The sequence below is a fragment of the Oryctolagus cuniculus genome, chromosome 13 (genome assembly GCF_964237555.1).
Source record: "Oryctolagus cuniculus chromosome 13, mOryCun1.1, whole genome shotgun sequence".
Classification (NCBI taxonomy): Eukaryota; Metazoa; Chordata; class Mammalia; order Lagomorpha; family Leporidae; genus Oryctolagus; species Oryctolagus cuniculus.
Genome location: NC_091444.1, coordinates 68,936,271 through 68,958,834, shown reverse-complemented (window position 1 = coordinate 68,958,834; position 22,564 = coordinate 68,936,271). Strand labels below are relative to the sequence as shown.

Below are 22,564 nucleotides of genomic sequence, written 5' to 3'. Positions count from 1 at the left end.
CATTCTTCCTTCTGCAGCACACACACAAAGGCGAGAGCTCTCCGGGAGCGCGAGCCCCAGTTAACTCAGAAGCTGAGCATGGTGCCGGGAAGCGAGTAGAGGCTGCTCCTCTAGGAGCAGGGGTCTTTCACGGCAGGAAAACGCCAGTTGCTTAACTCTCTGGAACAGGACGCAGGAGGTCCCCGTCACGAGCCCACACATCTGTCTTGGTGTTGCGGCCATCACGCCCCCTCCGTATATACGGAGAATGTGAGTTTACGTAATGCTGAAGACGGCAGAGCAGACTCCTTGCTCTTGTCTCTCCTCCTGGGAACCCCGGCTGAGTTCCTCCCGGTGGGAACCCCTGAGTCAAGGCATCTGCTTTTGAGGGTCTCATTCTGATCCCAAGTGCTCCTGTTTCTTCCCCCACCTTAAAGGCACGAGGGCCATTTCCTTGCATCCGACCAAACTCATTTTCCCAAGCCCAGGACGCTGCTGAGGGGCACTGCTTGCCCACCGGCCTCGCCACCCCAGCCATCACATGAGGCAGGAATAAAAAACAGATTCCAGAGCGGCTGCATTCTGTTATCCTCGCAATCTCTTCTCTGGAACTTTTCAACGACTTTGCTTGTGTGAGTTACAGGGAAAGGATACCTAGTATCTCTTGTTGCAGCACCACCTCTTTTGTCTGCAGCTTAAAATGCAAGGGAACTGTACTTTTATTTTTATTTAAGGGTCAAATCTAGATGGGTGGAGGGCAGTTCAAGAAAAGCAATGGGCCCAAAGCTTTGGGCTGGTTCGGACAGCTCTACCTCCTATCACTGACTGCGTGCTGCCTGTGAGTTTCACGCTCCCATCAGCCTCTCCATCATATCATCCCCAAGGTCCTCTCTGCACCCCCCACCCCCAGCTGTTACACAGTTATAGATTTCTCACTTGAATTCTGTCACGGGCACACAAACACCCTAACAGGTGCAGTGACACTGCCCTTAAAACCCGGAAGCAGTACACACAGTGATGTGGCCAGGCATGAAGGCTCTGGGGTCTGCCTGCATCTGTCTCACCCCAGGCTTCACTGCTTCCAAGTTGCTGGACTTCAGGCAAAAGGGACAGCATTTCCTTTCGCCTCAGTTTTCCCACCCGTAGAATGGCCATCATGGCTCCATGGCTCCATGACTGCAGCAGCAGATCGTTAGCACAGGGCTGGCACAAACCAAGCCCCCACCAGACTTGGATCTCACCATGATCCCCAAGTGTTCTTACTTCTCCCAAATCCTGGCTAGTAAGAGAATAAGCTTCAGAGCAACTGGAATATTTCTTTTATTAAATTTCCTAAATCAAGCCCTGTCTTTGGGGCTTTTAAAAAAATTAAATTAGATTATTTGTGTGCTGGAAATCTTTAAGGATAAAGAATGACTCTCCCAACCCTCTCTCTCTCTGTCTGTCTTTGTCTGTCTCTCTCTGCCCCCTCCCCCGACACTTTCCTCCAGGTTGTCCAGCTGCTAATGTTCAGCTGCACTGTATTCTCTCCATGTAGATGAATTTATCCTCCTAACCCCTGGAGGAATGGGATATGCATGGTTAGGTGGCTGGACCCTGAAGGGGCCTGGGTCTTAACTCTGCATCCAGGCACAGTGGCCGCTTAGAGAGCCCTGGTTTTCTGAGCGTATGATCTGAGAGCCCTTTGCTCAAAAGGGCCCGGTCTTGATTAAACACTGAAAATTTTGGCTATGTTTTGATTAGGGGGCCTGGAAAATCATGGTACTGGTTGTGGCCTTGGGTTCTGGTGGGCTGTGGCCTGGGCTCCGCGATACGCTGCGGGGGGTGCGGGGGTGGGGGGTGGGGTAGGAATGCAACCTCCAGGGCCAATGCCAAAGCAGTGGCCTCTCCAGCCCACCACGAGGAGGAAAGGAAACCACACCTGGTGTGCGCCTGCTCCAAGAAAGCCCAGCTGTGCCTTGCATTTGAAGCACCCCCCCCAACCCGATGGAGAACCCCAGAGCAGAACTTGGTTCCCTGGCAACTCCTCCTTCCCCCACTCCTTGCAATTTAAAACACACGCCGAGCCTTCACATTGCTGCTTGGTGTGCACGACCTGGCATCTGCCAGAGGCCCCCAACAGAACCGTGTGCTGCAAGCTGCTCCAGCCACCGCCACTGGGCCTGCCCGTGGCAGTGAACCTGGGCTCCTGACTCCAGGGCACAGAATACAGGATGCCACTTGATGTCTGTGTTAAGCAGCATGATTTTTGTTGTTTTGCAAATGAAATACTGGGATGGGAGACTGAGGGTGAGAGGAAGGCACGCAAAGGGTTTTTCAGGGCAAATGGCATTGTTGTACTGAGATGTAAGAAGGGTCCCAGGAACCCAAGAGGAGGTGCACATGTGAAGCACCGGCCTGGTCCCTTCCTTCTCAGGCTCACAGAGAAGAGGAGCTGCAGAGCTGGACACCCTGGGGAGCAGGAGTCATAAGGCAGCCTGGACAGAGACGGCAGCAGTGCTGCGGGCCACCACGGCCAGTAGCCACTTGTCCTAAAGGTGTTGTGTTCTTCACAGGGGGCCTGGGGGCGTTCCTGCCCAAATGGCCCTGTGCCCCATAGCTTAGGGGGCTCTGCCTGCTCGTCGCAGGGCTGGCAGGGCAAAAGCAACAAGCAAGTGAATGAGAGACACTTGAGCTTGGTAGACAGGGTCTGGGGGGGGTGCTCTGACTGTGCAGGTTTTGGGGCAGCCTCTGTGCCAATTCCAGGGAGCCTCGCTGGCTGCGGTGGTGGCTGGTGGTGGCCAGTGCAACCCTGCCACCACAGAAAGACACAGCAGTCACTCATGTTCATCGCTAGCACTGGGCTGGTTCCCATAGGCTATTACATGACTCCATGGCCAGCTCCACCCAAGGAGCTAATTAAAAGCTGGAATATGTATTCTATCAATAATCAAAGGTTCATTAATTAATGCCTGTGAAATAAAGACCCCTCAGACGCACTTCTTGCAGGCATCTTTCAAAAGTTCTGCAAATATCTGCAAATATTGTCTATGATCTTTCAGCATACTCCAAGAAGGGTGAGCAGGACATTTTTTTTCTAGGGGAAAAGGAAGCCGAGGGAAATGAGGGAAAACTGCCTAAGGCCACCCAGCCACTTAGTGAAGAAACCAGAAATAGAAGTCAAGGACACCTGGGCCATTACTCCAACCTCTAACTATGCTGCTTTCCCCTTGAGTCCACCAATTAATGGGAACAGCTCTTACTCACTAATGGGTGGTTAACTTTACAAGTGGAATGGTTTCTTGCAAATGGGCAACAACGTAACTGTAAGTAGGCAGTATAAAACCAAGTAATTTTCATCTTCCAAGATGTCTCTGCTTGCCTCTTCTCCTGTCAACAATAACGATTACTGTCTTTTATTCTGCCTGGCTTCCTCCGTTTTTTTGCACACAGCAATGCCTCCGTCTTCAGGAGCTTTCGACCAAGCACTAAAAAAACAATGATCATGATAGAGAACAGCCTGAATGATCGGGGCATGCGCAGAAAAGAGAAGCTCAGAGACGCCACCAGGAAGTGGTTTCATGGAGCCGGTGTCTGTCGCCATCACTGGAACCCTCTCTGGTCCCAGATGCGGCTTCTTGGTTTCTTGACCTTGACTGGGTGCTACGGCCAAGGCAATCACAGGTCCTCCCCTTCCCCATCCTGGGCCTCAGAGACTTCATGTACAAAACAAGAGATGGGAATCGTTTACCCAAGGAGAGCAAACCGGGCGGCTAATAAACACCGCCTCCATGCCCTGAGTGCGACAGGGTACACTATAAATCCTTAATGAGCAGGGGCCTCCGTCAGACTGGTTCCTATTAGTGGGTGTGCTGCATTCCCACATCCTGTGTAGGGCTGCAGGCAGGGCCAGGGGAAGGGTCCTTGGCTCCACTGGACTTCCTCCCTCGTCAGCATTTATTGCGTGCTCGGCTAGCATGTGGCGCGGTGGGCAAGCTCTCGGGATGATGCAGAAATAAAGGCCTGGGAGGAGGTTCCATCCTGTGGCTCTGATTCTTGACTAGGACTTTAGGGAGCCTTGTCTTCCTCCTGTCCCCGAGGCTGAGTCACCCAGCCTCTTAATGACCTCCCTATGAGTAACTTCCTGCTTCTTCCAGAGGGGCCATTATACAGAATCGCTGCAGCCATCTGGTCTACCTCCTCCTTTTCCCAGATAAAGCAACCCCAGTGGCAAGAGGTTAAGGGACTGGCAGAAGCTAAATTAAGTAATTGATGTCGGGACCCACGTCTTACGACTTGCATCCTGGTCTTTTTCTAACACACCATGGAGCTCTGACACTGAAGGAGAACAAAGCTGTTTCAAGTTTCTGGGCAAGTGAACGGTCACTTCTTCCAACGATCAGGCTCCTGGCAGCCTAAACGATGCTGTCCACTTTCCCAAGACAGGCAGAGGGTTCTCTAATGAGAATCAGACACTCAGGCAGGAATAATCTCCCAGCACAGAATGAAACATGCAACACAAACATCCCCTTTCCTATTGCATTTCTGCTCTGTTCACGTTCCAGAGGCAGACTGCCACTTATGGACCTGTAGGTGTGTATTTAAACCCTTGGCGAACAGAGCCGCACTGTGGCAGAGTGGGTTAAGCTGCTTGCTGCCTGTGACAGTGGCCATCCTCTATGGGCATTGGTTTGTATCCCGGCTGTTCCACTTTCAATCCAGCTCTCTGCTTTGGCCTGGGAAAGCAGTGGAAGATGGCCCAAGTCCTTGGGCCCCTGCACCCATGTGGGAGACCTGGAAGAAGCTCCTGGCTCCTGGCTTTGGCCTGGCCCAGCCCCAGCCTTGCGGCCATTTGGGGAGTGAACCAGTAGATAGAAGATTTTCTCTCCCTCTCTCTCTGTAACTCTTCCTTTCAAATAAGTAAATAAATAAATCTTACAAAACAGAACTGAGTTTCATTTGCCTGCAGGACAAATGAAAGAGCTGCTGAACCACAGCGGCTGGAGATCCAGATGCGAGGGTGCGGAAGAACACCCAGGCCCATGCTCTCAGGTGATTTGCCAGCTGCATTTTGGCAAGGTTCTGCTGTTGCGGTACAGCCAGTTCCACAGAAACAGGTACATGTTTTTAGTGGCTTGGAACCACAGGTCAGAGGGAGGTCTTTAAAATATCAGGTTCACAGGCAATCAATATATTTACTTCATTCATAAAGAAGATAGAAGCAAAGTTCCAGGAGTTTGGGCAATAGCTAATCCCATCTCATCCCAACCATCCATGCAGCGGCTGTCCACTCTGTACCCGCCCATGCTAACAGGCAAGGGGAAGGATGGATGCCAAACACCTGTTTACACAGTCAGCCCTCCAGGGCCCTGGGTCCTGCCTCCACTGGTTCTGCCAGTGGCAGATTGGAAATATCAAAAATAAAAGTGCATCTGTACCAAAATTGCACACACTTTTGCTCGACATCACTCTGTAAAAACTTTGGTGTAACTATTTTTGAAGATTTATTTTATTTATTTGAATAAATATTTATTTGAATAAATAGAGAGAGAGGCAAAGAGAGAGAGAGGTCTTCCATCTGCTGTTTCACTCCCCAGATGGCCACAATGGCCAGAGCTGTGCCGATCCTAAGCCAGGAGCCAGGTGCTGCTTCTGGGTCTCCCACATGGGTGCAAGGGCCCAAGGGCTTGGGCCATCTTCTACTGCTTTCCCAGACCACTGCAGAGAGCTGGATTGGAAGAGGAGCAGCCAGGACTAGAACCGGCACCCATATAGGATGCTGGTGCTTAAGGCTAGGGCTTTAACCCGCTGCACCACAGCGCCGGCCCCTGGTGTAACTACCCAGCACTTACTTTGCATCAGGCATGGTAAGTGATCTAGAGGCGACTTAAAGGACCATGTAAGTGATGCACAAATATGGGACCAATTTACAGAAGTGACTTGAGCATGTGTGTATTCCGTTATCTGGAACCAAGCCCCTGTGGACACCAAGGGATGACCACACTTGTAAAGAGCTTACAATCTAGTTGGGCAGACAGGATTTACCCAAGGCATCCTGCATGCAGGCTGCAGCCATCAGGGCCACAGTGGAGCTTAGAACCATCTCTGGCTTCCTCCCAGGCCTGGAACACTCTGCAGAGAGGCTGTGCTCCCTTACTAAGACAGTCTGTCTCAGATACTCAACACTCACGAGCATCGTTTTCGCCCGATCCTTCGGGTCATCATTTCTGGGAGCAAGCACCCTGGCGTGGAAATCGAGAGGGCTGTGGTCGGGCCCTGACTTTGTAAGGCCCTCTGTGCCCTTCATCTCTGAGACGAGGGGGTGGGTGGGTGCCTGGGGTTTCCGGCCTTCTAAACATGGGTCGAGGGTCAGTGCCGTAAATCCAGACAGTGTCACACCGCTGCTCTTTGGAATTTAAACATAAAGTAGCTGGTTTTAAGCATTCCCTGCTTAGGGAAGACCGTATAGAACAGTACCGGTTACAAGCATGGTTTTCAAAGCTATGCTTATGTGCCACTTTTGCCATTTCATTTGTATCTTAGCTGTTTCATCTCTGAACTAATATTAATAAAGATGCTTTTCTCATTGAGGGCTGACTTAATCAAGCACTTAATGATGCCTGGTGCACAGTTAGCACTCAGTAAATACTAGCTGTTATTGTATCTACCCCCTTTCATCAGTTACATGCCAGGATTATTTTTACTATTAAAAAAAAGAAGTTCTAAAAACATTAAAGACACATCGGCTCTAAATACAGGTCTGTGTAATTTTCTTTGAGAGATGACCAATGTGATGCCCAGACATTAACAAATGTTCTCTGTAACCCTGGACTTGTTATAATGCAAGCCTGAGCCTCACTCGGGGGTCTCGTTCATTCCACATCTGTTGGAGTCTGCCGTGTTGTCTTCAGGCCCACGCATCCCTAGTGTCACACAGACAATGCCCCAGTCCATTGCAATTTGGACCAGTGTCCCCATTGGACTAGTTTCCCACTAGGACCTCTAAATCTCACCCCGAGAAGAAAGTAGCTCATTATAACACGACTCAGCATCACGCAGAATGCTCTAGCACGGGACCCACAATCAGGCCCTCCAAAACCTGCAAACCACGACGACCACAGGCGGTTAGGCTCCTGAACGAGGCCATCCTCCACTAGCTGCTTTGGAGGAGGGCTCCCAGGCCCTCTTCCTCTGCAAAGATGGCCACATACTCAGCAAAGAAAACAATGGCTGATTTTTCTCTGCAGCCAGACCTAATGGAATCAAGATGTTCCTCTGGCCAGTTGCCTCCTCCTCACTGTCTGACAACACGAGCTCCAAATTGATTTGGTTAATCCAGTGACAGATGCCCAGAGCACCCGGACTTGACCCTTTAATGGAAGGCCTCTTTTTAACCCATCAGAATCCTTTTTGCTTTCCCCAGCCTGAGAGTCACTGCATGAAGGAAAGAAAGAAAGAGGTTAACACGCCCTTACCAGGCCTACGGAGCAGCAGGGCCATTTCATATCCCCCATTATTAGACTGGAGATCCTCTGATTTCTCTCCCGAGAGGGACTCTATCTATATTATTTCCTTGTGCATACTTTTTTTTTTTCTTGATGAAAGACCTCATTATTAAGCTTTGGGAAACGTAAACACTTTAGAGAGAAGCTGGGAGAGCTTTTCCTCTCTTGTCCTATGTCTCCTGATGCGATTTCTCTCTGCCGCAGAGTGTGCCTCTGGGGGATGGATAAGGGGCAGAGCTCCAGTGGTGGGGCTGCCCAGGGGTTCCGATTATCTGGGTCCAGAGCACTGCAACCCAGTGATGTCCGGCCTAACCCCTCAGATCTCCAGTCTTTCCCTTTCGAAGGCCATGAGTTGCCTCTGCGGGAGGTTCAAAGTGGGGTGAATTAATTAGTCTGAGACATATGAGGGGGTCTTCAAAAAGTTCATGGAAAATGTGTACTATGAAAAAACTATGTGTTGTTCTCAACATTTTTGCACCAAAATAAAATGTTTACTTTTTTTTTTTTTTTTTTTTTGACAGGCAGAGTGTACAGTGAGAGAGAGAGACAGACAGAGAGAAAGGTCTTCCTTTGCCGTTGGTTCACCCTCCAATGGCCGCCACAGCCCAGGGCATCGCGCTGATCCGAAGCCAGGAGCCAGGTGCTTCTCCTGGTCTCCCATGCAGGTGCAGGGCCCAAGCACTTGGGCCATCCTCCACTGCACTCCCGGGCCATAGCAGAGAGCTGGCCTGGAAGAGGGGCAACCGGGACAGAATCCGGCGCCCCGACCAGGACTAGAAGCCGGTGTGCCGGCGCTGCAAGGCGGAGGATTAGCCTGTTGAGCCGTGGTGCTGGCCCTTACTTTTTTTTTTTTTTTTAAAGATCTCTTTCATTTATTTGAAAGGCAGAGTGACAAACAGAGGGAGAGACAAAGCTCTTCCATCTGTTCATTCACTCCCCAAATGACCACAGTGGCCAGGGCTGGGCCAAGTTCCAACCAGGAGCCAGGAACTTCATCTGGGTCTCCCACATGGGTGGCAGGGGCCCAGCCGCTGCTGCTTTCCCAGGCGCATTAGCAGGGAGCTGGATTGGAAAGCGGAGCAGCTGACTTAAACCACTGCTCTGATATGGGATGCTGGTGTCATGGGCAGCAGCTTAACTCGCTGTGTCACACAGTGACCCCTTACTTTCACTCTTTCACTTTCCACGAACACTCTGAAACACTCTCCTGTCTGGCACATCTGGGGAGACTTGGCGGCCCACTTCATCTGCTTTGCAAAGGTCTGTCTCTTTTCATATTGCTTTGGAGGGTAGACTTTGCAGGGGGTACCTCTACTTTTCTATTTGGCGAGGGGCAGGGATCATCAGTGCTCTCCTGCCAGGGAGCTCTGTGCAGAGGTGTGGCATCCAAGGAACACTCTGCTTGCCTCTGCAGCAGTCACCTGACTCCACGGAAGGCAGAGATGGGATGGGAGAGAGAAATACAGGTAAGCACTCGTAATGAAAACCTTGCTTCTTGAAGCCTTTGAAAAAGAGAAGCGGACAATGTCCCAGCTTAGTGTCATAAGGTAAACCAGCCGGGGCTCTTTAGGAATCATTATTTAACGGCAGCTTGTTTGCACATTAACCCCACGCCCCAGCCTGTGCTTCCAGAACTGGCCCACCCTGCTGCGGAGGGGTAAGGCCTGGCCAATGGTGGTTTCGGTGGGTCCTGGGAGGGAGGTGCACTGACTTCTTCAAGATTCAGGGGTGAGCTCCAGGCTCTCCTGGTTGGAGAGCGAGCCAGGGAGTTGGGTGGTGAGTGGGGAAGCATGCCAGGGATTTGTGGCTGGCTGCTGCAGCTGGGGCAACCCTTGTGGTCTTGCTGGTTGCTCTGCAATGGTGAGTGCAGCCAGCAGGGCGGGGGGTGGTGGGCCTGCCCCACTTCCTGCTGAAGGCTTTGACCTCCCAACTTGACCTGAGGTATGCAGGGGTCGGGGTCTGAGCCAACTTCTCGGCAGCTGGGGCCCTGGGTGGCTGTAATGTCTCCCTCTAGGGACCCTCTTGCCGGAGCAAGTCCTTCCTGGAAAGAGGAGAGACAAGGAGGTGTTTTCTAGAGGTGCAGACTGCAAGTCTACAATCTCCCTCTTTCCAGGAAGGCCGGTCCTTTCTGGAGCTCTGATTTCTGGCCCCTGTTCCACCAGAGAGATTCCTCGGTGAGCAGAATCTTGGAGACTGTGGGTTTGCGGGAGGAGGAAGGGTGAGAACAGAGGAGGAAACAGGCTTTTCCGCTCAGGAGCCTACCCTCCCCAGCACCCCAGCTTCCTGTAGGCCAGTTCTCCCCGGGGGTCATGTGCACCCCTCTGCCAAACCCTGCAGATTAACTGTCTTTTCTAGTCCAGTGTCTTCTGCACCTGGAATGTACAGTATTTTCCTGGCCCCTAGCGCAATGCCTAGGGGGGGCATACTGATTGAAAGAATGAATGAATGAATGAATGAATGAAGAGCCTTACAAGGGATGCATTACGGCAGCTCAGAGTCAGAGAGATGAGGTCACTTTGCGAGATCACAGACGACACATGGTGGGAGTTCATCTGTCTGCTCAAGTTCGTGTGGAGCCTCTGGTGGCTGAACCCAGACGTCTTGATAACAGTGCACTTCTCAAGTGCCAGGGATATGGCAACAGGGAAGTGGCCGGGGGGGGCCAGCCCCAGAAGGGTGAAGCCACACCCAAGACACCACCATCCTCCTCCTTCTGGCAGCTCTAGCTGAACTGAGAGCTACTCCCAAGTGCACCGGGAAAGTCCACAATCCCATGAATTCACGGTCTCAAACCGGAGTCTCAATCCCGACCTGGAGTGAATCTGCACAAGCCCTTTTGCCCTAGCAACCGCCTCATTCTGCTGCCTGGGCCTCTTTGTTGAGGATCACCTATCAGGAACAGGCTAGATCAGTGCCCAAGAGTTTTTCTGGCCCCACCTGCAGGTGCTGATACTGAGCCCCAAGGTGGTGGGTACGGCTGGGTGCAACCCATGTTGTAGCTCTGCTGGGGTCTGCTGTTAAGCAGACTGACATTTTCAGGAAGGTCAGCCGAGCCTGGGTTTCCCCCTCTGAATCACGCTTATTAAGGAAAAAGAAATCTCACAGAGCTCCCTCAGCAGTGCACGGTTCAGCGGAAGCGAGCCACTAAAATCTCCCAAGACAAAGAGAGGGTTACTAGGATTCAGCAAGAAGGGTTGCCCAATCTCACGCTTCCTGCTTCTGAGAAAGACAAGGAGCCCAGATGAACCAGCATTGTTCAGCGCTCTGCCAGGCGCGGGCAATTTGATCTCGAGCTCTCGCCTCTATTAGATTAGCTCTCGGCTTCCTTTCAGACCAACAGGCAAAGAGATAAAAATCAAGGGGGAGCCCAGATGCAAGCAATTTTTTTATGCCTTTCTTTTTTTTTTTTTTTTTTCATCATCAAAACTAAGCTGTCAGAAGCTACAGTGCCTCCTTCCTTCCCCCCTCTCCCTTACAAATGTCTTGCTTCCTCTGTGGAGCGCTTGCAAAGCTTTCCTGATAGGACTCTAACTGTTCACACTCAAATCTAGGAGGCCACAATACACACACTGTGGAGCTGTCCTCACAGCCAGCGGTGGTCACGGCCAGCTAGCCGACTTTCTGCTCCGGCTCCTTTAATCACGCAACACCTGCTGATTGAGTCCTGGCCCCACGGCAGGCACTGAGGACACAGTGCTGAACGGAACTGCTCTGTGCACTTCCATGAGAGGAGGGGTAGGCAAACAGGTGGGAAAGGAAAGCGAAAGCTACGGGGTACAGTAAGTCAGAGGATGGTGGTTCCCAGGGACAAGCACAGAATGCTAAGAGGATAGGACAAGGGTTCTCACTGTCAGTAAGGTGGCCATGGAAGGACTCACTGAAGTGACAGCTGAGTCCATGTCAGAAACCAGGGGCAAAGGGGCTGGCGCTGTGGCGTAGCAGGTAAAGCTGCTGCCCGCAACGCCAGCATCCCATATGAGCACCAGTTCGAAGCCTGGCTGCTCCACTTCTGATTAGCTCCGTGCTAATGGCCCCAGAAGACCAGCAGAAGATGGCCCAAGTGTTTGAGCCCCGACACCCTTGGAGAGACCTAGATGAAATGTCTTATCTTTGGTCTAGCCCAGGCCTGGCTAATGCAGCCATCAGGGAAGTGAACCAGCAAATGGAAGATCTCTCTGTAACTCAAATAAGCAAATCAAGGAAGGAAGAGAAGAAAGCAAGAAACCAGACAGGGGCAGAGCTGTGAAGTTGAATGAGGGACTATAGCAGGTACGAAGGTCTAGAGCAGTGTGTGTGTGTGTGTGTGTGTGTGTGTGTCTTCTGTTAGTACAGAGAATGCTAAAGTAAACATAAGGGAGATGGGGTATTATTCAGTCATAAAGGAAATGGAGTACCGACACACGGTACAACATGGGTGACCTTGAAACTGTTATTCTAAGTGAAAGAAACCAGAAACAATGGCCATTTGTATGAAATGACAAATCTATAGAAATACAAAGCAGATGAGTGGGTGCCAAGGGCTTGGGGAGAAATGGGGAGTGACCAAGGAGCTCCCTTGTGTCCGTCTGCTGTTGTTTTTGAACTTATTTTCCTTTTTCATTTGATAGACACAGAGACAGACTCTGAGAGATCTTCCACCTCCTGGTTCACTCCCCAAACGTCTGCAGCAGCCAGGGCGGGCCAGACTAAAGTCAGGAGCCCCAGTATTCCATCCTGATTTCCCACCAGGGTGGGTGGCAGGGACCCAGGTATTTGAACCATCACCTGCTGCCTCTCAAGGAACACATTAGCAGGAAGCTGGAATCAGGAGCGGAGCCAGGACTTGCACCCAGGTACTCCAATGTGGGAATGCGGATGTTCCAAGTGGAGTTATTTTTTTTAAAGATTTAATTTTTTTAAGATTTCTTATTTATTTGAAAGACAGAGTTACAGTGAGAGGTAGAGACAGAGAAAGAGGTCTTCCATCCGCTGGTTCACTCCCCAGATGGCCACAACAGCCGGAGTTGCACAGATCCGAAACCAGGAGCCAGGAGCTTCTTCCTGGTCTCCCTCGTGGGTGCAGGGGCCCAAGCACTTGGGCCATCTTCTGCTATCCCAGGCCATAGCAGAGAGCTGGATCATAAGTGGGGCAGCTGGGACTAGAACCGGCACCCATATGGGATGCTGGCACTTCAGGCCAGGGCTTTAACCCACTACACCACAGAGCCAGTCCCCCAAGCAGAGTTTTAACTGCTCCATCAAACACTCACCCCCTTCTGCCGTTTCTGACTGCTAAATCTTGCTCCGGATTAATCATGATGACAAGATGGTCTTCAGTTCAAACTCAACAAAACAAGTGCTTAAAGAGAACTAGCAGTCCAGGACAAAAAGTCCCTTAGTACTAAAGGCTGCCTCTTTTCCTGCAATAGCAACCCCACCTACGTCAGGCGGGTCTCCTCCCAGGGTCCTTGTCTCACGTTGGCTGTAGGAGCTTCTCCTGTTGAGTGCTCACTCTCCCTGCCTGTCCGCATCAGGGCACCCTAGGGTGCTGCTTGCCTCTGCTAATCTGTGACCAAGAACTTTTCACAGGCTCGGCTGCTGAGAAGTCTGGCCAGGGACCAGTTTTTTATGGGTTTTCAAACCTCTAACATAAACTCAATTACGTACTTGAAAGTACACTCATGCAGTGCAAGGAAATTCACTCAGCTGTGACTTCTGGTGCTTACTGAAGGGAGGGCTGGGGTTTGGTTGCCAGGCAAATGTGAGTGCCTGGGGAGTGAGTGCCTGGGGCCTCTCTGGCTCTTCAGCCCCCTGCCCGCTCTTCATTAAAAGGCTGGAATGGGGAGCTCCTTGACCAGGAGGCTGAGCACACTCCCAGGGGGTACAGGGACCCCACAGACTACACATAGAACTCTGCCTTCCAGAATGGTTACAGAATTGAGAAGACTTGCAAAAACCCCATGTGGCCACCAGAAACACCTGTTGGAAAAGCTGGAAAGACAGAATGTGAGGTCTCCATTTGCAGGGGGTTGAGTTAGGAGCTGGAGCCAGGAGTTGTATCCAACACCTCTGATGCAGGCCATGGGCATCTTTTTTATAAAAAAATTTTTTTTTTATTTGACAGGTAGAGTTATAGACAGTGAGAGAAAGAGACAGAGAGAAAGGTCTTCCTTCCGTTGGTTCACTCCCCAAATGGCCAGTACAGCCAGCGCTACGCCGATCCGAAGCCAGGAGCCAGGTGCTTCCTCCTGGTCTTCCATGCGGGTGCAGGGCCCAAGCACCTGGGCCATCCTTCACTGCCCTACAGGCCACAGCAGAGAGCTGGACCAGAAGAGGATCAACCAGGATTAGAACTTGGCGCCCATATGGGATGCCGGCGCCATGGGCGGAGGATTAACCAAGAGCCATGGCGCCAGCCCCAGCCATGGGCATTTTAAGCACTAGGCTAACTGCCTGTTGGATACGCTGGGGAGAAAGAATGCAGAAAATAACTGTGGGCTGCTCTTCCACCTACCAGGACTCTGAGGAGTCTCCCTAGTCATAGATCTCACACAGGTTTGTGGTGAATTATGCCCTGTGATGGAATTCATGGCTGAGACTTTAAGATCAGTGGCATCACTAAAGAGAGTTGTAGCAGATCAGCCAGTAGGAGAGAGCTGAAGCAAAGGGCCCAGAGCTGGGCAAAGAGGCCACCACGCACCTGTGTTTGCCTCATGGCGTCAGTACCAACCAGGGCCTCTTTTGCTTTCAAAAGTCTCTTGGTTTGCATCTCAAAGTCCCAGGTATCTGGAGTAGTCATAGAATATTAAGTAGGATAGTGGTTGCCAATGGTCGGGGAGGGGGGTGAGGAGGGGAATGGACAGTTAGTATTGGATGGGCAGAGTTGCAGCTGTGTAAGATAAAAAGAATTCTGAGGACTTGAATGCACTTATACCACTGACCTGTACACAGAAAATAGCTATAGACAATAAACTTTATGTGAATCTTATTTTTTAAGTTTTTATTTGAGACAGTGACAAAGACACAGAGAGAGAAAGAGAGAAAGAGAGAGAGAGAGGGAGAGAGAGAGACTGATAAAGCTCCCATCTGCCAGTTCACTCCTCAAATGCTTTCCAAGGCTGGGGCTGGACTAGGGCTAGAACCAGGACCAGGAACTCAAGCCAGGTCTCCCACATGGGTGACAGGGTCCCAGCTGCTTGAGCCATCACTGCTGCTTCCCAGGGTCTGCAGTAGCAGGAAGCTGGAGCCAAGAGCTGGAGTAGGGAATTGAGCCCAGGTTCTCTGATGCAGGCATCTTAACCACTAGGCTAACCAAGTGTTTGGACCCCTGCCACCCAGGCCGGGGACCCATGTCAGGGAGTCTTCTGGACCACTTAACCGCTAGGCTGACTGCTCACTCCATATCAAGTGTGGAGCTTTGAGCATCATTACGGACTGAAAGCTTATGTGGCTACTTACAGTGACTGTGGGGCTGTGTATCAGCTGGCAGGGAAGAGCAAAGTCACAGGGCTGCCTGTGTTCTGATTGAGGGATGAGGGAAGAGCACAAGGAAAGGAACGGGGTGAGATCAAAGCGCCCTGCCCTGGAGTCCCAGGGGGCCAATGTTCTTGTTATTCTAGCAAACTCTTCAGTGTCTAAGCCAGAAAGCCCAGCCTTCTTGTAAGTCACTACTGGTTCACGGTTCCTTCTGGAGTGAAGAGGCTCTTGGATGCTCTTCTGCAGTGGTTCGGGATCCAAAGGCAGCATTTGGTTTTGATTTGCGTCTTCCAATTGCGTCCAAGGTCAGCGGGGCTCTCTGAGTAGTGGGAATCTGTGTCTGCAGTTATTTAGAAGCTCGTCAGTCTCCAGGGGGCTTCTGTGCTGCCACTGCCCGCCTGGCGTCTGTTTGCACGTTCTACATACAAAGTGCACTGCCTGATCCCTCTTCCCCACACAGTCACAGGGGCTGTGACTACAGATGGCCTGGCCTAGTGCAGGGGCCTGCGTCTGGGCCTGCGCCTATTCAGGGGTGGGGAGGGCAGCAAGTCTGGGGGTGTGGGAAGCAGATGACGCCTCGGAGACCATAAATCACAGAAGACACACTGGCTGTGGGAGAAAAACTATTTTGGGTCATTTAATCAGATTTCTCCTGGGCGCCAGCTCAACTGGGTCACAAAGGCAGATGTGGTGTTACAAGAAACTGGCATTTCCCCCTTCCATTCCTTTGGGGGAAAATGTTGCTTTCTAATCTTTGTTTTTTTTTTTTTTTTTTTTGACAGGCAGAGTTAGTGAGAGAGAGAGACAGAGAGAAAGGTCTTCCTTCCGTTGGTTCACTTCCCAAATGGCCGCTATGGCTGGCGCTGCACTGATCCAAAGCCAGGAGCCAGGTGCTTCTCCTGGTCTCCCATGCGGGTGCAGGGCCCAAGCACTTGGGCCATCTTCCACTGCACTCCCGGGCCACAGCAGAGAGCTGGACTGGAAAAGGAGCAACCAGGACAGAACCGGCGCCCCAACCGGGACTAGAACCTGCGTGCCGGCGCCGCAGGTGGAGGATTAGCCTAGTGAGCCGCAGCGCTGGCCTCTAATCTTTTTTTTCATACATTACTCCCCTTCGGCTTTAAAATGAACGGGCTCCTGATGCGTTCCTCTTCTTGTTTCTGCCATCGAGATTCCCTCAACTTCAAGATTCCCGGGCAAGTAGACTGAGGCCCAGGTGTGTGTGTGTGTGTGTGTGTGTGTGTGTGTGACGGCCTGCAGAGCTGGAGGCAGACGGTGTCTTGATTCATGGGCCAGGTCAGGTGCCATTATCCGGAACGACAGAGTGGGTGATAAAGGCTGAGGCAGAGGCAAAGGCAGGCACGTCCAGCCTGGGGAAGGACCTCTGGGGGGTTGAGCAGGGGATCTTCGGTGCTTGAGGACCCTGCCAAGAATGCTGCCCTGGGGGGCTGGTGCTGTGGCCTAGCGGGTAAAGCTGCCATCTGCAGCACCCATCCCACACAGCACCCATCCCACACAGGCATGGGTGGTTCGAGTCCCGGCTGCTCCACTTCCAATCCAGCTCTCTGCTGTGGCCTGGGAAAGCAGTGGAAGATGGCCCAGGTCCTTGGGCTCCTGAACCCATGTGAGAGACCCAGAAGAAGCTCCTGGCTCCTGGCTTCGGACTGGCGCAGCTCCGGCAGTTGCAGCCAACTGGGGAGTGAAGCAGCAGATGGAAGACCTCTCTCTCTGTCTCTGTGTGTGCAAGTTTCTCTCTGACTTTCAAATAAATAAATAAACTTAAAAAAAAAAAAAAGAATGCTGCCCTGGTTGGAATATAGACCTGACCCTCCTAAAGGGATAATTTGATTTCTTCCCTCCGGCAGCTCCGCAGAGAAGTTGCTCTCTCGTGACAGCTTCTAAGATGCACCCACAGGGCTAGGGAGACGCTTCTGCGTTCTCAAAGATGCATCGGCCTCACTCGGAGGCACGAGTGCATCCCAGAACCGGCTTCAGCAGGAACACAGCAAAACCCAGGCTGGCGCCCCTGGAGGCTTGGCCGACTCAGGACGGGACTCAGAGTGGCCTCCCTGGGAACCAAGGGCCTCTGGGTTCCCAGATCCAGCGACCAGGACCAAACATCAATCCTTTCAACAAAGACGTGTTGTTTGCTCTTCCAGGCTATCTTGCCTCTCACATAAAGCAGAGAAGAGACTGTAGCCGCATTTGCTATGTCAAGGGCAATGGGGGCTTTTATCTCACGGAGCAAGAAACTCTTCAAGAAGCAAATGTACTCAAGAGGGAGAAAGTCAGACTACCTCTATCCAGTGTCTCCATTTCACAGGTGGAAAGAGAGAGGTGCGGATGACAGGTTACATGTTATCACGGCTTTTTTTTTTTTTTTTTTTAAATATATTGTACAAAAGTGAGTTAATAGTCCCTAAATTCTTCTCTGGCCAAGATTTACTTTGAGCCTTTGAATGGATATGGAGCTTACTGGCCTACAAGACACCTTCTTCTTTTATTTCTTTTTTTTTTAAAGGGATAACTGCACTAGAAAGGAATCTGATTTGAACACATACTAAAATATCTTCACAGCAACGGGAAAAACTAAGTATGAACTAAGTAGAATGTTCCTGACAAGTGCCTCAGTGGTCCCCAGGCTTTAATAAGAGCGTGGGCTTGTGGAGCTGGACTTGTGGTCTCATTTGCAGAGGTCTGAGCCTGTGAGAATCAGGTGGGGACTCTGGGTGTGTGTTTCTAACACCTTCGCAGCACTGCTGGTCCAAGGGCCACACCTGGGAGAACCCAGCGCTGCAAAGGACACTGCTGGATTGGCCAGAATCTCTCTTTCTCTTCCCCTCTCAGCTGCACCAGGGCCACCCTGCCCTAGGTGACGACCCCTTTGTTGGTTGGGGGGGGGGGTGGAGAGGGGGAGTGTCTTCTGGATCTAATCATGGTTGACGTTTAGGGATAAGGCTGGAGGCAATGGCTTGCAGGGTCATTCATTCCAGCTTCAGAGCTTCGTCCCAGGTGGAGTGACACCCTGCTGGGACTGCCTTGTAGCTTTGCTTTGCTCCTCTATCTGCCTGGCCTCCTCTGCCCCTTAATCCCAGGGCAGTCCCAGCAAACCCTGCATGTCCCAATGCATTTCAGACCTTGCTTCCCAGGGACGGTGACGAGCAATACTCCTCTCAGAAGTCGGCGCTCAACACCCTCTGCTCGGAGAGCCTACTCCTAACGGACCCCTGCAGCCCCTTACTCCTACCCACTGATCTGTTGTCTTCACAGAAACTGGGACCCTGGCACCACATGGACACAGACTGAGAGGTCATCTATCCTTTGCCTGCCTCCCACACTGGAGAGGGCAGGAACCTCATCTCTCCTGCTCACTACAGCGCCTGCAAAATCAACAGCTAGGCCCGGCACTGGAGCACCAGAGCAACACTTACTGTACAAGTGAGCAACTCTTGGATGTGTAGGAAAATAAAAGGTGCTTTCAAGCATTGCCTGTAACTGGTGATGCCTTAAGTCTGCTAAGTACTTTCTAGTTTTATCTATTTGTTTTCTTTTTTTTAATTATTTTTTTATTTTTATTTTTTTATTTGACAGATAGAGTTAGACAGTGAGAGAGAGAGAGACAGAGAGAAAGGTCTTCCTTTGCTGTTGGTTCACCCTCCAAATGGGCTCTACGGCTGGAACTACGCCAGTGCGAAGCCAGGAGCCAGGTGCTTCTCCTGGTCTCCCATGCGGGTGCAGGGCCCAAGCACTTGGGCCATCCTCCACTGCCTTCCTGGGCCACAGCAGAGAGCTGGCCTGGAAGAGAGGCAACTGGGACTAGAACCCGGCGCCCATATGGGATGCCGGTGCCGCAGGCGGAGGACTAACCAAGTGAGCCACAGTGCCAGCCCCTCTCTTTGCTTTCAAAAGCACTTCCTTCTGCTGTGATCACCTTTTTTTTTGGGGGGGGGGGGGGAGGCAGGATGCTTACTCTCAGTTGTCGGGAGGAGAACCTGGTCTTGGTGAAGAAACGCAGTGACTTGCCAGCCAGGGATCGGCGGTGAAGGGGGGCGGCACAGAAACGCTGGTGTCCTGGCTTCAGGACTTGGGGATGCGGCCTCTGTGTCACGGCCAGAGGCAAACTTGTCAGTTCCTCCAGAGACTCACACGGTAGCCTGACTCTCCCCCCTGACGCCCATGGTGGGGGCTGTTTCACGGGAGAGGATTTCCAGCTCAGACGTTTGAATGTCAAAGGCGCCGTGTGTTCAGAGCATCACTATTCTCGCACGGGAGGAGACAGTGGGATTCCTCTTCTCAATGCAGCCAAGTCAGCCAGATCAGATACTGGCGGGAGGTCTCGGGCAGACGCTTTCTGAATGGGACTTCAGTTTTCTTGGAATATGGTTGCTTTTTGATCCTTTCTTTCTAGGAGTGTTGTTTTTAAATAGCAGGCTCCAATAACTCCCTGCGCCCTCCACCCCCACTATCCCTCCAGCAAGCCGGCTCCTTAGCTTTGAGGCCAGGACCTGTCACCTGCAGGCACTGAACCCTTCCAGATCCACTCAGCCCTGAACAGAGATCTGAAGAACTGATAAGAAGAGAAAGCGGGAGGCCCTTTGATCCTACGCTGTGAAAGGAGGGAAAGCTGCAAAAATTTGCTATGAACGCTGACTGCATGAAGTGGAGTTTTTCTCCCAGGACTGCATAGGGTGTGATTTCCAAAACGAATAAAGATGCCAGAATGATGGAGGCACCCATCCCGGGCCATCCAAGTTCCCGGGCTCAGCAACCAGAAAATGACTAAGTGCATCCAAACAGAAGCTGAAAAGTAAGTCAGCGATGCACTTAACAGAGTTCTTATCATGCTGAATAATTCAGCCGGTGATGCCGCCGGGAGTCAGCTCATAGTTAATGGAATATTTCCTGTAAATATTATTTTCTCTTCCTGTTGCATCATCTCACACACAGTTCAAAAATCTTTACCAATCTGGGGAGGGGACAGTAATGCATCAACTCCCAGAGCCAATGCCCCTGCTTCCAGAACACTCTTAGGAATCCTAGGAAGCCACACTGGCTGCTTGGAGACAGGAGACAGGCCCATTACACAGGTTCCTTCTCCTAATGTCTCAGAGGGGACCCCCAGAGCTTCTAATTGTGCTTCTAAGTGCACATAAAAGCCCCCCTAATTGCACACCAAATAAATAAGTAAATGCCGTCTGCTGAATATGTAATGACGACTGGCGTTGCCATCCTTCCCCACTGGAGAGATTTCATTAAATGCGGGCTGGTGAGTGGGCTGCATCTATAAGTGATGATTCACGCAGACCGACCATTCCTTCCAGGGAGGGTTCTGAGTCATACTCTTCGTCCCACTTGTTCTCTGATGCTTACAGCCTCGGATACGGCCTGCAGCAGAGATCTTGCCCTAATTCTCTCGTGCACCAAGGCAGAGGCAGGCTGTCTCAGAGCTGAGAGATTCTGCACTTCCATGGGCTCTGATGGAAAAATCGCGAGAGAATGAGTCCTCGAAAGAGGAGCTGGGGCTGAGACAGGTGTTGTCTAGCCTTACGTAGTAGCTCCACTCCATGGGACCCTGTACTTTGAGAGGTTACAATGCCTTTTCAGTATGTATCATTTAGCTGGCGCTGCAGCTCACTAGGCTAATCCTCCGCCTTGTGGCGCCGGCACACCGGGTTCTAGTCCCGGTCGGGGCGCCGGATTCTGTCCCGGTTGCCCCTCTTCCAGGCCAGCTCTCTGCTGTGGCCAGGGTGTGCAGTGGAGGATGGCCCAAGTGCTTGGGCCCTGCACCCGCATGGGAGACCAGGAGAAGCACCTGGCTCCTGGCTTCGAATCAGCACAATGCCCTGCGCTGCGGCAGCCATTGGAGGGTGAACCAACGGCAAAAGGAAGACCTTTCTCTCTGTCTCTCTCTCTCACTGTCCATTCTGCCTATCAAAAAAAAAAAAAAAAAAAGTATGTATCATTTAATTTTCATTAAATCAAAGAGGAGAAAGGTTTGTTATCAGCACTACAGCCTGAATCCCATGGTGCAGCCAATCAGAGGCGTGTCACTGTTGACGGCCCCTTTTTCTTTCTTTGCTGTGATGGCCCAGCTCTCTTTACTTGACCATAAACACAAACTAAGACGAAGCTGGAGATCTGCTGCAAGCGCCAAATGCCAATCTGCCACGGTCTGATGGTCCCCGAAGCCAGCAGGACCTAACTTGTGAAACCCAGAGCCTCTCACTTGAGCAGCGCTCATTGCCACATGCACAACGGTGCACATGCTGAAGTGGCATTAGGGAACTAGGCTGAAATAATCCACGCAGCTGCAGACAGATGTGTATGTTTTATTGGCTCTTGTGCTATGCTACTACATTTACAGCTGCCCACAAACACTCCCAAACTGTCACCATTAGAAATAGGAGGAGAGAGCTACACGACAGTGAAGTTCCTACACTGTGCTTGAGTGTGAACGTGAGCATAGCTGTGTAGAGACAAAGAAAGAGGAGTCAGGCCAGCGCTGCGGCGTAGTAGGTTAATCCTCCACCTGCAGTGCCGGCATCCCATACGGGCACCGGTTCTAGTCCCGGCTGCTCCTCCTCCAATCCAGCTCTCTGCCATGGTCTGGGAAAGCAGTAGAAGATGGCCCAAGTCCTTGGGCCCCTGCAGCCATGTGGGAGACTAGGAAGAAGCACCTGGCTCCTGGCTTCAGATCGGCGCAGCTCAGGCATTGCACCCATTTGGGGAGTGAAATCAGCGGATGGAAGACCTTTCTGTCTCTCCCTCTCACTGTCTGTAACTCTCTCTCTCTCTCAAATAAATAAATAAAAACAATAAGAAAAGAAAAAGGAAAGTCATCGCTGGGAGAAGGATGGGAGTAGAAGGATCGACTGAAGAGTTTGTGGGCAGATATATAGGAGATTTGACAAAATTCGCAGATTCTATTTGGGCTTCTGCCTGATCTCATTTATTTTTCACTTTATTTATTTAAGAGGAAGGGAGATATTCCCATCCACTGCTGGTTCACGTCCCAGATGCCCACAACAGCCAGGGCCAAAGCCAGGAGAGAGGAACTCATTCCAGGTCTCACATGGGTGGCAGGAACCCACTCACTTGAGGCCACCACCGCTGCCTCCCATGTTTTGATTTGGCAGGAAGCTAGAGTCAGGAGTCAGGGCTGGGCATCGAACCCAAGTACCTTGCCGTGTGATGAGGTCTCTTAACTAGTGGGTTCAATACCCATTCTCCTTATCTTTTTCAAAGAACTCCCATATGCAAGCAAGGATCAGTGTTCCGGGAGAATGTGCGTATATTACAGATTTCAATTTTTTAAAAGTCCTATTTTTTTCTAGGGCATTTTGAGGGCTATTCTGCACATGTTGTACCAAAATAGGATTGGAGTTGACCTTCAGAAGTTTAGCATCTCTGAACTCTTCAGAACACACACAAAAGCCAAAAGTCAGGCTGTGGGCTGTCCCCACATGTCTAGCTATTTCCAACATATGTGTTCCAAGGGCAAAACAAAAAAAAAGCCGCTCTTTTAAAAACACAAATCTCAGCAGCTTCAAGGCTGTGCTTCAGGGCCTGCTGGTTTAGAAGGCTGAGGGAGCAGACACTGGGGGCACGTCTCTGCCCTCTGCTCCACCTGTGAGGTACCCTGAGTT

The 22,564-nt window shown here is 51.4% G+C and overlaps 1 protein-coding gene across 10 annotated transcripts in view; it reads right to left on the bottom strand.

The window, feature by feature from the left end:
- Positions 1-22,564, bottom strand: part of FRMD4A (FERM domain containing 4A) — a 647,838-nt gene that overhangs the window by 56,953 nt on the left and 568,321 nt on the right. The window lies entirely within an intron of this gene.